The sequence below is a fragment of the Neofelis nebulosa genome, chromosome 5, assembly GCF_028018385.1.
Source record: "Neofelis nebulosa isolate mNeoNeb1 chromosome 5, mNeoNeb1.pri, whole genome shotgun sequence".
Taxonomy (NCBI): Eukaryota; Metazoa; Chordata; class Mammalia; order Carnivora; family Felidae; genus Neofelis; species Neofelis nebulosa.
The window spans coordinates 8,305,649-8,318,320 of NC_080786.1; positions in this window are offsets into that span (position 1 = coordinate 8,305,649).

Below are 12,672 nucleotides of genomic sequence, written 5' to 3' on the forward strand. Positions count from 1 at the left end.
AGGGACAGGGAGAGAGGGAGATATGGAATTCAAAGCAAGGTTCCAGGCTCTGAGCTGTCAGCACAGAGCCTGACACAAGGCTCGAACCCACGAACCATGAAATCATGACCTGGGCCAAGGTTGGGTGCTTAACCGACTGAGCCACCCAGGCACCCCAAGATTATCATTATTATTATTGATGCTCAGATTGCCCCATCTTTGGCCAGCGGGAACTTTGGCAAGTTGAGATAACACCATCAGTCTTTGATAATTTTCTTGTTTTCTGATACAGTTGGTTGTTTCAGGCTCTTCATTTATTTCCTGAGCAGACCTGAGATTAGCTATTTCTCTAAGCAGATTTGGTCCCTTTTAGTGAGAAATGCTATCTAGAAATTGCAATATGAGCTCTAAGAGAACTCATTGCTATTGGCCTTGGCAATGGAACTAGGAAGTATGGGTAGTGTCTGTCTATCTATCTATCTATCTATCTATCTATCTATCTATCTATCCTTAATATCATCTACCTTTTCTTTCTTCCACCACCAATATTATTGAACAGTTACTTTTTGTAGTTGTTGTTTTTACAGTTCTGTTTGTGCTTAGTAAATATTCCACTCAGAGTGTACAAACTGCTGTAGCTTCCGTGTTTATTTTTAAATATTTATTTGTTTTTGGGAGAGAACCGGCAGGGGAGGGGCAGAGAGAGGGAGACACAAAATCCAAAGCAGGCTCCAGGCTCCGAGCTGACAGCACAGAGCCCGATGCGGGGCTCAACCCCGTGAACAGTGAGATCATGACCTGAGCTGAAGTTGGATGCTTGACTGACTGAGCCACCCAGGTGCCCCACTTCTGTGTTGCTTTGCCACCACAATGGATGCACTGTTAGGTTCACTTATTTCATTTTATTTTTTTCATATTTGGGGATTAATATTTTAAAATGTAATTGTGTCTTAAAATTATTTATAAAAATACATAGCATTAAAGATATATCTAAGAACCAAAATATATTCAAATAAGTCTAGCTTCTATTTCTGCCTCACCTACCCTATACTTTCCTTTCCTCTATAAAAACCCGTTTAAAATGTTTGTATGGCTTACTCTTCCATTGAAAAATTGAATCAATATGTATATATATTTTTGTATATATCTCCTCCTTTTTTACAGAAATAGAATATGGGGGCACGTAGGTGGCTCAGTCAAGTAAGCATCCGACTCTTGATCTCAGCTCAGGTCATGATCTCACGGTTTGTGACATCGATCCCTATGTCAGTCTTTGTGCTGACAGCTCAGAGCCTGCTTGGGATTCTCTCTCTCTCAGAATAAATAAGTAAACATTAAAAAAAGAAATAGAATAAGATGCGCATTTTTCCACACCTTGTTTTTTTTTTTTTAAATCATTTTAGCAGTGTAACTTGGAACTTACTCCTTAGTAGAAGATGGAGATATTTCTCATTCCTTATTATAGTTATAGACTATTCTGTCATATGGATGTATCATGATTTATTCAACCAGTCCCTGATTGTGGCATTTGGTTGTTTTCTGCCTTAGCTATTATATGTGGTGCCACAATTAGCGGCCTCATGCATACATCTCTTTTGTAGTTTTGGCAGTATATGTTTGGGATAAATTCCGGAGAAGTATGATTATTGGATCAAAGGGTAAATGGATATGTAATTTTATTAAATATCTCCAAATTCTCCTCCATAGGGGTTAGAGCGCTTTGCTTTCCTTCTAGCAATATATGAAAGTGCCTGTTTTCCCAAAGCTTCCCCAACAGAGTATATTGTTGAACTTCCAGATTTTTGCTAATCTTTTGGATAGAAAGAGAAATTGCATCTCAGTTGAGGTTTAATTTGCATTTTTGTTACTCTTGCCCGGTTTTTTGAGGAAAAGAAAATGTATTGAAAACATATAAGATAATACATTTCATACAAACACCTGAGTCTCCATCTCTCTTGAAACATTAATGCAATAGCACTGAATAGACATTCCCGCGTGGCATGACTGATTGAACTGAGTACCAGCTGTCCTCTTCGAATGGGCATTTATGTTCCAGTTTAATAGAGATTCCACTTTGCCTCTTTGCAGGACTATATTACCTGCCTTTCCCTGTCAACATTTGAATTTGTCAGCCCATTCTTTGACTTGGAGAGTCAGTGTATCAGTTAGCTATTGCCACAGAAATGCTGCGTAACAATCACAAAATGGCGGTGACATATGACGCTGAGCATTTATTGCGATTGCTATTGTGCGGTGGTTGGCAAGTAGGCTCTACAATGTTAGCTGGGCTCATTCACGTGTCTGGGGTTTAGTTAGCTATCAGCTGATCTAGATACAGTTACAGAGCCATTGGAAAATGTGATCTGATATACATACAACTTAGTATGCATTGGATTGCATGCTTCTTGTCCAGCATGTCTAGCTCATGGCATAAGCCCTCACCTGAACAACAGGTTCAGGGTTGGGGCCTGTGTCCTACTGACACCCATACATCCTATTGTTCCTCTAATAAGACCTTTCTAATGCCGATTTCTTCCCCCTTCCCTTTACCACGTTTCCTGCACTCTAGTTTTGGGCATAGGCTCAGTATCAGTAAGGGTAGGTCCTTCAGCTCTGTCAAAGATGAGAATGTACTCTGGTTCTTCCTGAACGATGTGGTGGAAGTGAGAAATGTAAGTAGCAATGTTGGCCTTAATAGAGAAAAGACTGAGCTTCCCAGGAGAAGGGGGAATTCTGGGAAGTCACATATAGACTCGAATTGCAACTCTTCCCTGGGTCCCCAGCCTGCTGGCCTAACCCTGCAGATTTTGGACTTGCCAAGCCTCCACAATTGTGTGAACCAATTCCTTAAAGTCTCTCTCTCTCTCTCTCTCCTCTCTCTCTCTCTCTCTCTCTCTCTCTCTCTCTCTCTCTCTGTTTACATACATACCTGTGACACACACACACACACACACACACACACACACACACACTCTGTTGGTTCTGTTTCTATGGAGAACCCTGATACAGAATGTTGGCAGGGGAAGGGTTTCCAACCTGGGTTGTTGCTTGTTTTCTTCTAAAGTAACAAAATTAAATATATCTCACCACTGTGAGAATTTATTTCCTTCAATGTTATAAAAAAAGATGACTATTCCCTACATACACAAAATTCTGACTTTACTCCTTGTTGATCATAACTTTATTCTCAGGGTTCAATTCCCTTCTGATTCTAAGTTGCACCATAAAGATTTCTGGTATTAATTGACATTGAACGGTCCCAGCTCCAGATAAGTGTTCTGTAAGCTCTAGGTTTTTCTCCTGCAATGGTGGGTTATAGGGGTGGTGAAGGGGTAGAAGGACCAGGGTGAAAAGAAGTCTGCTTACCTGCCACAACCTTTAGAGAGTGTTTGTGGTTATGCAACCCCCCTCTCCCCCCCCCCCCCCCCCCCAAAGATTTAGACCTTCCCTAAGCACCATGTATTCTGGGAAACTGTTCTGGGCTCTGAGACTGGTTTGTTTCAGGCCAAACCTAGGAATGGGGATGATGTAGACACAAGAATATTTTGAGCCATTTTGTCTCATTTAATCTAGCAGAATTTACACTCAATTTGGGACTCAGAAGTGGAAGATTCTGTGTGTCCTAGAGATGCCAAGTTTTGTACAAATGGCATCACTGACATATAGATCTTGACTCGCCCTTGAGGATCCCTGAGAGCATGGAAGAAAGATCTCAGTAGCCAGACTTGGAAAAGGAGAGGAAGTGAGAGGGGATATCAGCCTGCTGGTGTGTCAGGCAATCTAAACTCTGGTGTTTTCACAGCAGTTGAGGCTGGGATTTTCGTCTTCCTATCACATTATTTTACAAATATTCCATGGAGTGTTTGTTCTAAATATCCTTTGATTTGGCAGAGACACCTCTGCATCATGAGGAACTGGCGGATGGAAGAACTGAAGGAACCCTGCAGCGGGGGGCTGATTTCTTCAATGCTCATAAATTCTGCATGCTGTGGAAACAACAAAATGCATAACAAACACACACTCTGAGAATCTTCTTAGGAACCCTTTTCAGTCTGTGCTTCCGCAGAGAACAGGGGCATCATCTGAAAAGTAAATAATCACCTGGTATCCTAAACCCACAATGGGTGAATGAGAGACTGATGGGCTTGACTCTCCACATTTGGGTCTCACTCCCTGGATTCCACCGGCAAAAGCCAAGTGTGCAGGGGGGTGAATGGCGGCAGGAGAGAGAAGGAAGAAGAAAGTGGTAATGCCAGTCTCCCAGTGGAGCCACTGCTCTTCTTTGGGAAAAGAAGCCGGCACAAGGAAGGTGACAGCCAAAGTGAGCCGCCGTGACACGGAGGCGTCTGAGCCGGCCCCTCCTTGGTTCGAGTCCGAGCCACGTGACTAGAGGTAGGTCATCTCATGCCTTGACCCTTAGTTTCCATAGTGTACGATGACAGCAATAACTACCTCAGAGTTGTGGGCAGGTCAAGATCGTGTATATGAAGAATATGGCACATACTAAGTCTTCATAAATGCTAGCTGTCGTTGCTTTTGTTTTTACCGTACGTATGGTTGCGACACCAAGGAAAGCTGACGGGCAGCCACTTCTGCCTTCCATGAGGGTCCCTGAGTCAGTGGCAGGGTGGGGCTGAGAGCTGAATTGGTCCATGGTTCAGTCTAACTAAAGGGTCAGCTTCTTGAGGCACCTGGGTCGCTTAGTCGGTTAAGTGTCTGACTTCAGCTCAGGTCATGATCCCCCAGTTTGTCAGTTCAAGTCCCGCATCAGGCTCTGAGTGCAGAGCTTGCTTGGAATTCTCTCTCTCTCTCTCTCTCTCTCTCTCTCTCTCTCCCTCTCCCTCTCCCTCTCCCTCTCTCTCTCCCTCTCCCTCTCCCTCTCTCCACCCCTACCCCACAAAATAAATAAATAAATTTAAATAATAAATCTCTCAAAATAAATAAATAAACTTTAAAAAAATAATAAAGGGCCAGATTCTTGATAAACCATTGCCTGAATGATTGGAGAAACCAAACCTGCCCTGGGGACAGGTATGTATTTTCTTCTTTGACCCCTGGCCACCTTGCTCAGGAGAGGCAGCTGATCGCAGGACAGGCTTGTTTATCTGACCTCTGCTTATCTGGGCCATGGGTTTATCTGGACAGAGTCCTCACCTGGCTGTCTTCTGTCTTGTGTCTCTCCTGCACTCCCTTCAGGACAGAGCACCGCACCCCTGGAGACGCTGCGTCTCCGTTTAGAGAGACTTCTCCGGCCTTCTTACGTCACATTTCTCTTAGGTTATTCAAGTGTGTGTGTGTGTGTGTGTGTGTGTGTGTGTGTGTTCCCTAAATCAGATTAATAGGAGGTCTGAAAAGTAAAAAACGAATCAAAGACAGTAATCACTTCACAAAGAGTCTCTTCTCTGTCTCTGTCTCTTTCTCTTTAATCTCTCTGTTGTTTTGATAAACTTGGTGCTGATTCCAGCTATGGCATCATGGAAAATCTTGGCCTTTCCATACTATCTGTGAGGTTTATATCAGGGCCATCTTTCCTCATAAGGTGGAGTTATGTCCAAGAAGTGAGCTACCCAATGTGAGACAGCAACCTGGCATACCAGCAAAGCTAACATATTTGGGTACAGGTGGCCTGAGTTTGTGTCCTGGGCCTGGGATCTGGACTAAATTACTTACCTGCTCTGAGCCTTAGTTTCCTCATATGAGTTAGGTGATCTTGGTTTTCTTACTTTTTGTATATGCCTCAGTTTATTGTAATATTTGTGTTCTGGTTGAAATTAGAATTGTGATATGTTTTCAAAGTTTTTTTTAATGTTTATTTCTGAGAGAGAGAGAGCGGGGGAGGGACAGAGAGAGAGAGAGAGGGAGACACAGAATCTAAGCAAGCTCCAGGCAGCTGTCAGTACAGAGCCCAATGTGGGACTTGAACCCAAGAACTGCAAGATCATGACCTGAGCTGAGGTTGGACGCTTAACTGATTGAGCCACCCAGGTACCCCAGAATTGTGATATATTTTGAAGGTGAGTAAGAACTGACCATCCACATTGAAATGTTAGGTGATTATTTATAACTGTGCCTTGGAACGTTCTGGGTCATGTCGGGGTGTTAAGAAAAAGGCCAAAATCTCATAAGGTTTTATATTGGGCAAGATTGAGAAGAACTGAAGATTTTAGATAAGGAAAGATAAATGAATGTTCCTTACCTTTGGTATCAAGAATCAGAGCATTGAAAGGATAAAGATCCCATGCTATGGGGAGCATACAGCATGGCAATAGGTCATTCCTGACAGTCCCCGAAATACCCATCTGACCGAGACCTGCTCTCTATGTTTGCCCTGCTCAAAAAGGGCAACACTGGGGGGAGCCTGGTTGGCTCTTGATCTAGGGGGTGTGAGTTCAAGCCCCATGTGGCATATAGAGATTACCTAAATAAATGAAACTTTAAAAAAAGAGCAACAGTGGGGGCTACTGATGGCCAGGTACCTAGGATCAGTCTGCTGAGAGCTAAAGTGTCATCCAACCAGGCCGCCGTCCCTGTACCAGAGGTGACCTGAGGCTGGGGAGAGCCTGCTGTTGGAGAAGTCCTGTGTTGGGCGGTAGGATTGTGGGGCGACGGAGAGAGTTTCACAGCATTCCCTGTTGGATGGTGTCTCCCAATGACCACTTCTGCATTAAGACCCTATTGGATGGGCTGTTACTGAGAATGAAAGGGTGCTGGACATGAACTCTGAAGGGCTTGGGTTGAATCTATGGCAAAATGTACTGGATGAGAATTCTGAGTTTGGTGAATGCCAGTGACCCTCAAAGAGTCCGAGTTTCCCCATAGAACTCAGCATGTGTGATGAAGCTAAATTCAGAGAAGAAAAAAAAAAAGCAGAGGATCTTGGATTCCAGGTGGCGTATTAAAAGCCTTCTTGGGGTGCCTAGGTGGCTCAGTCAGTTAGGCGTCCGAGTTTGGCTCAGGTCATGATCTCATGGTTCCTGAGTTCAAGCCTTGCATCTGGCTCTCTGCTGACAGCTTAGAGCCTGGAGCCTGCTTCGGATTCTGTGTCTCCTTCTCTCTCTCTCCCCTCCCCTGCTTATGCTCTGTCTCTCTCAAAAATAAACATTATAAAAAAATTTTAAAGCCTTCTTAAAGAAGGCTTCATTGCCTTGTTGTTGTGTGGGGGCTTCTGACCCTAGAGGAGGTACCCTAGTACTCCCAGGTATAGCTCCTTAACCCGGGGGTCCTTGGAGGATATATATCAAAAGGGGCCCCAAATAAATACAAGAGAAGGACTTTGTAAACAATGCCCTTTATGCAACTTTAAGCTGTTGTAACAATTATCATTACATTGATCTTCAATGGAGTGTTTTTGTTTGTCTCAAATGGACAGAAACTACCCTCTGACAGGTGCATGCAAGTTCTTATCACTGTTCTAAGAGGAGAATTCTCCCAGGAATGTACTGTACGGAACCTTTCCTGATGATGCCATTTTCCTCTAAGTGTTTACTGGTAAAGCCCCCAGAGCAATATTATCCCCAAGACACCTTAATGTGGATAATATCCAATCTCTTATTCCCTTTAGAAAGGCAAACAATCTTGGTGGTTTGCCTGCTGCATGGTGTGTGTCACACTTTATCATCTTTACTGAGCACTGTGAGTTTAGAAAAAGATGAGATTTCTGTTCTAGCAAAACGGGAGATTACAAAATCTAAAACCCTTCCATTACAAACCACTAACGATGCTAGATAGAACATTAGAAACATAATTTTACTTTATTTTAAAGTTTATTTATTTTGAGAGAGAGTGAGTGAGTGCTGAAGGGGCAGAGAGAGAGAGAGAGGGAGAGAGAGAGAGTCCCAAGCAGGCTCCGCACCATCATCAAGGAGCCCAATGTGGGGCTCGAACCCACCAACCCTGAGATCGTGACGTGAGCCAAAATTAAGAGTTGGACGCTCAACTGACTGAGCCACGCAGGTGCCCTGAAACATGATTTTAAATGCAAGATGACCTTGCAAGAAAATGAAGGAGGTCATTAGACACTAGGGACGGAGAGGTAGAGGGAATTCAGGAATGTGAGTGAGCACTGATGTTTCTGGCCGTCTGGAGGCACCTTTAACCACAGGCATGAACAGAGGCAAGACACTCCTCTTTCTACTCCATGTGAAGCTATGATCCACAAAGGTCTACCCTCTTAGTAAAAACATAAACCAGGAAAAACCCTCCTTGCAAAGGAATAATACAAGGAAACTTGTCTGTCCCAGGTGAGTCTCGATTCCGAGTGGAGGGGAAAAGTATCCTCTGTGAATCTGTGGACCTGGGCTGGCCCTTGGGTGGGGTTGGTGCTTGAACGCCATTATTTGCAAGGTTGAAATAAACAAACTGAGAGTTTCTTTTCTTTTGAGATAGAGAGGGTGCAGGTGAGTGAGGGGCAGAAAGAGAGGGAGAGAGAAAATCCCACGAGGGGCAAGAGGGAGAGAGAGAGGAGAAGCAGGGCTCACCTGAAGTGGGGCTTGAACTCACACACCATGAGATCATGACCTGAGCTGAAGTCCAATACTTAACCAACTGAGCTACCCAGGCGCCCCCGAGCTGAGAATTTTTAATTTAACGTAGGCTCAACACCTGAAAAAGCAAATGGAGATCCTCTCCAGGCTCAAATAATGCCCCCTGATGGAATTCCTGTGATTCTGGACTCACAATAAAAAAAAAAAATATATATATATATGAAATTTACTGAGAAAGTCAGTAGAAACACCTGTATGGGAAAAACTCTTCTTCCGTTTCTCTGTACTCTTAGTGCCCCCAATACTTCACTTCTGGTCACCAAAGCTGTGAGGTTTTCCCCCATACCAAGCAACTCTCCAACACCAGTGGGGTGTCCTACAGTTTAACTCAATTTGGACACTATCCACCCGGAGATAACGTCAGAGCCCACAGGTTAAGGAATCAGTCCCACAAGACTGCTCCCTGACCGAGACACTTCAGATGCCAACCACAAACCCAGGCTGTTACTTGTGCTTCTGACCGACCAACTATAAATTAGAGCTTCCTGTAACCCCCTTCTTGGGTTCAATAATTTGCTGGGGTGGCTCACGGAACTCAGGAAGACAGTGGGCTTCCTAGGTCACTGGTTCATTTATTGAAAAGGATAGAACTCAGGAACAGCCAGATGGAAGAGATGCATAGGGCAGGGCCTGGGGAAAGCTTCTTTCCACTTCCATACCATTCTCCTGGCACCCCCACTTACTCTCCAACCCAGAAGCCCTCCTACCTTTTCTGTGAAGGGTTTTATTTTATTTTAATGTGTATTTATTTTTGACAGAGAGAGAGAGAGAACATGAGCAGGGGAGGGGCAGAGAGAGAGAGAGGGAGACCTAGAAATCAAAGCAGGCTCCAGGCTCCAAGCTGTCAGCACAGGGCCCCACACGGGGCTTGAACCCACGGACTACGAGATCATGACCTGAGCCAAAGTCTGACGCTTAACCGACTGAGCCACCCAGGTGCCCTTCAGCTCAGTTCTGCTCCTCAGACAGCTTTTGAATGCATATATCTATCACATACAACATTTGCTAAGCTGTCAACCACTCAAAGTGTGGTCCTTAGACCAGTACCACTGGCATGGTCCAAGTTAGTAAGGCAGATGGTTTCTCGGGCCCCACCCCAGACCTGCTAAAACAGAATCTGCATTGTAACAAGTTTTTCCCCAGATAATTTGCATGCATATTACAGTGTGAGAAACAATGATCTAAGCACATGAATTAATTTATTTAATCCTTAAAACAACTCTTTGATTCAGATCCTGACTCCAAAGCCCTCACTCCTTCTTGGAGTCCCAATAGTCAGCAAAAGATCTGGCTTGGGGTGTTGGTCCTGAATAAACATCCATTTTGCTTTCTTTCCCATCTGGAAGATGAGGAGATTGCTGCTGAGGGCAAAATAAGATCTGGGGAGGGTCTACCTTCCAGAGGGTTCATGGGAAGTTGAACCCTGAGTCCCCGGGCTTTATTGAATTCAAATTTATGGTGGAACAGAGTACGTATTTGGAGTTCCTAACCCCCAAACCCTGCAACCACCTGTAGTCCTGGTTTATTTACTCAGTTCTTGCAGAGGAAGGATTAAGAGTTAAAATAAAGAAATCACCAAGGTTCGGTGACCCAGTCCTTTTGATAGGCGGTTGTGTTTGTGACCGTAAAAGTAGGCACGGGCGCCCTGGATGCAGGGTACAGCCTTGAGAGCCAATGGCCAGGGAAGAGCCGGCATCATTTGCAAACTGGCGAATGGATCGCTCTGCCTGTGTTTCAGAAAGTCCTTGCTCCACTTGTGGGTGCCTCAGCACTTGCCCAGAGGGAATCATTAATCAGCCGGATCGCCTTAATTAAAGCTCTCCAATATTTCATTGGCGATTAATACCTATTTGCAAACAGCTGAAGTTTCAACCGTTCGATGCAATAAGCTCAAAACTCCGAGTCTGATGGAAATTCCATCAGCCCCTCTGGGGAAGAACAGTGCATAGGATGACTTGGAAAGCCTTCGGGGGACTTGATGTGCACGGAATAATTATTGCTACTAAATACCATCACTGTCGTCCTACTGCCGTTACTTGATGTTAGCAACTAACTACTGCTGCTGTGCCCCAGGCACTGTGCAAACTTCCTTTCCTGCATTATCTCATTTAATCTTTGCAACCAACCTATGGGTTGGTCGGGGTTGGACTTCCTACCCCAATTTCACAGATGAGACAGTTGAAATTTCAAAAGGTTAAGTAACACGCCCAGTAGCAAAACTTGTGAATCATGTCATAGCTAGGATCTGAATACACTTTTAGTTCATGGCCTAAACCACTGCCTCCCAAGATTCTTGGGTTTTCTTATGCTTCTCTCACCTTTGGGGTTCCATGACATTCCCGTAGAGTCCTTCCCCACCCTTTAATTGGCAAAGCAATTACATCTATTGGAATATTTCCTGCAGGGAATATCTGAGTATGTCTCTATGTGGCTTAAACTATCAGGAAATATGTCACCTCGCACTCCTGTGCAACGGTCCAGAGGAAGGTGGGCATCGGAGAGGAAGATGGGTCTCATGACAGTGGCTCTGGCACTCAGTGTGGGTGGGACCAAGAAAGCTGTCCCCAGACATGACACTTGAGCGGAATCTGAGGGTGAATGGGAATGAGCCAGGGGGAGGTGGTTAGAGACAGTGGGGACAGTCAGGGAGAAGATGAATAGTGCCATCGAACTGGACCGCCTTCACCCTGGTGGAGTGTGACCCTGGGCACAGGAGGGCAAGGAGAGGTGGCTGGTGGCAGATCACACAGGGTCTTGAATTCATCTGGAGTCCAAGCCCTTGGTGGTGGCATGGAAACCCACAATTACATTAGCTGCCTTGTAGACAGGCAGACTAGAGCACCAGGATAAGTAGGAGGCGTTTGTGGTAATTCAGGAAGCATTGGAGAGGGGGTGGGGGAAACAGAAATGAACACCCTTGGGTGTGATTCAGGAAATCTGATCGACAGGACTTGGTGATCAATGCACAGAGGGATCCGAGGATGCCATCAGATCTCTGGCTTGAGTGAGGGCTTGGGGCCTTTCAGACAGATGGGACGGTAGGAGGAAGAACCCACGAAAGGACCTTGCGCACCCAACGGGGGTCTAATGGCTCCAGATGCCACTCAGGAAAATGCCCAAGGAGGCTTTCATGAAAATACGCATTTGAGGCTGGAGCACCCCTCCGATCTGCATCTCTGCACTCCTCTCTGTGTCCTAGGTGAGGACGGCTTGGCAAGCAGGACAAAGCAAAACCACACACACGTGCGCCAAGTGGACGGGTCCACAGATGCTGATAATTGGTATTCTATCAACCAAGACAGTCAGCAGGGGGGCTTTTGTCTGTTTTTGTGGCATTTGCTTGGGGTGACTCAGAGCAATTTGAATGTCTCTGCCGTTTACAGATGTGGCCGCTTGGTAATGCATTCTTTTGTCTTGTCCAAATATTAATAAAAATACTTTGCATAGAGCTGTAGGCGCCCTTCTGGAAGGTCTAAGGCCTTTGAACAGGCTCTGGCTGAGGAAGAATTGATCTCTGCAGGGGAGGAAGCTATATCCCTGTGTCGCACATCAAGTCCCTCAGCTGAGGATTTCAGAGCTGTTGATGGTGAGGGGACTGCTTTTTCAGAGGTTATAGTATCTCCTGGGGCGGCTCAGCTGTGGTATCAGGACTGGGAGCCTCTTACTCCCAGGGAAGCTGAGCCTAGAAAGATCAAATGACACCCACCTAAAGTGGAGCTGGGCTTAACCCCAGGAAGCTTGGCTTCTTCCCACCTTCCTCACCTAGTGAGGGTTTCACCCCTCACCACTTCTGATTTTGGACAAGGGGGTCCTGGATGAAGAAGTGGAAAGAAATGAAGAGGGTGAGGTACAGATGCCAGGGTAGGTGTGCACTTTGCTCACCTCTTTTATGTTTAAAACAGCCCCCAGAGGCAGATGCTCTCATTCTCGCTTAGAGACAAGAGCTGGACGCCAAGAGAAGCTAAGGCCTTGCCCAAGACCACACATTGAGAGCTAGAGCTGTGACCTCACCCCAGGGCTGTCTGATCTTCCCTTCTATTTTTTTTTTTAAGTTTATTTATTTATTTCTCCGGGGGTGGGGGTGGAAAGTGTGAGTGGGGGAGGGGCAGAGAGTGACAAAGAGAATCCCAAGCAGGCTGTGTGCTGCCAG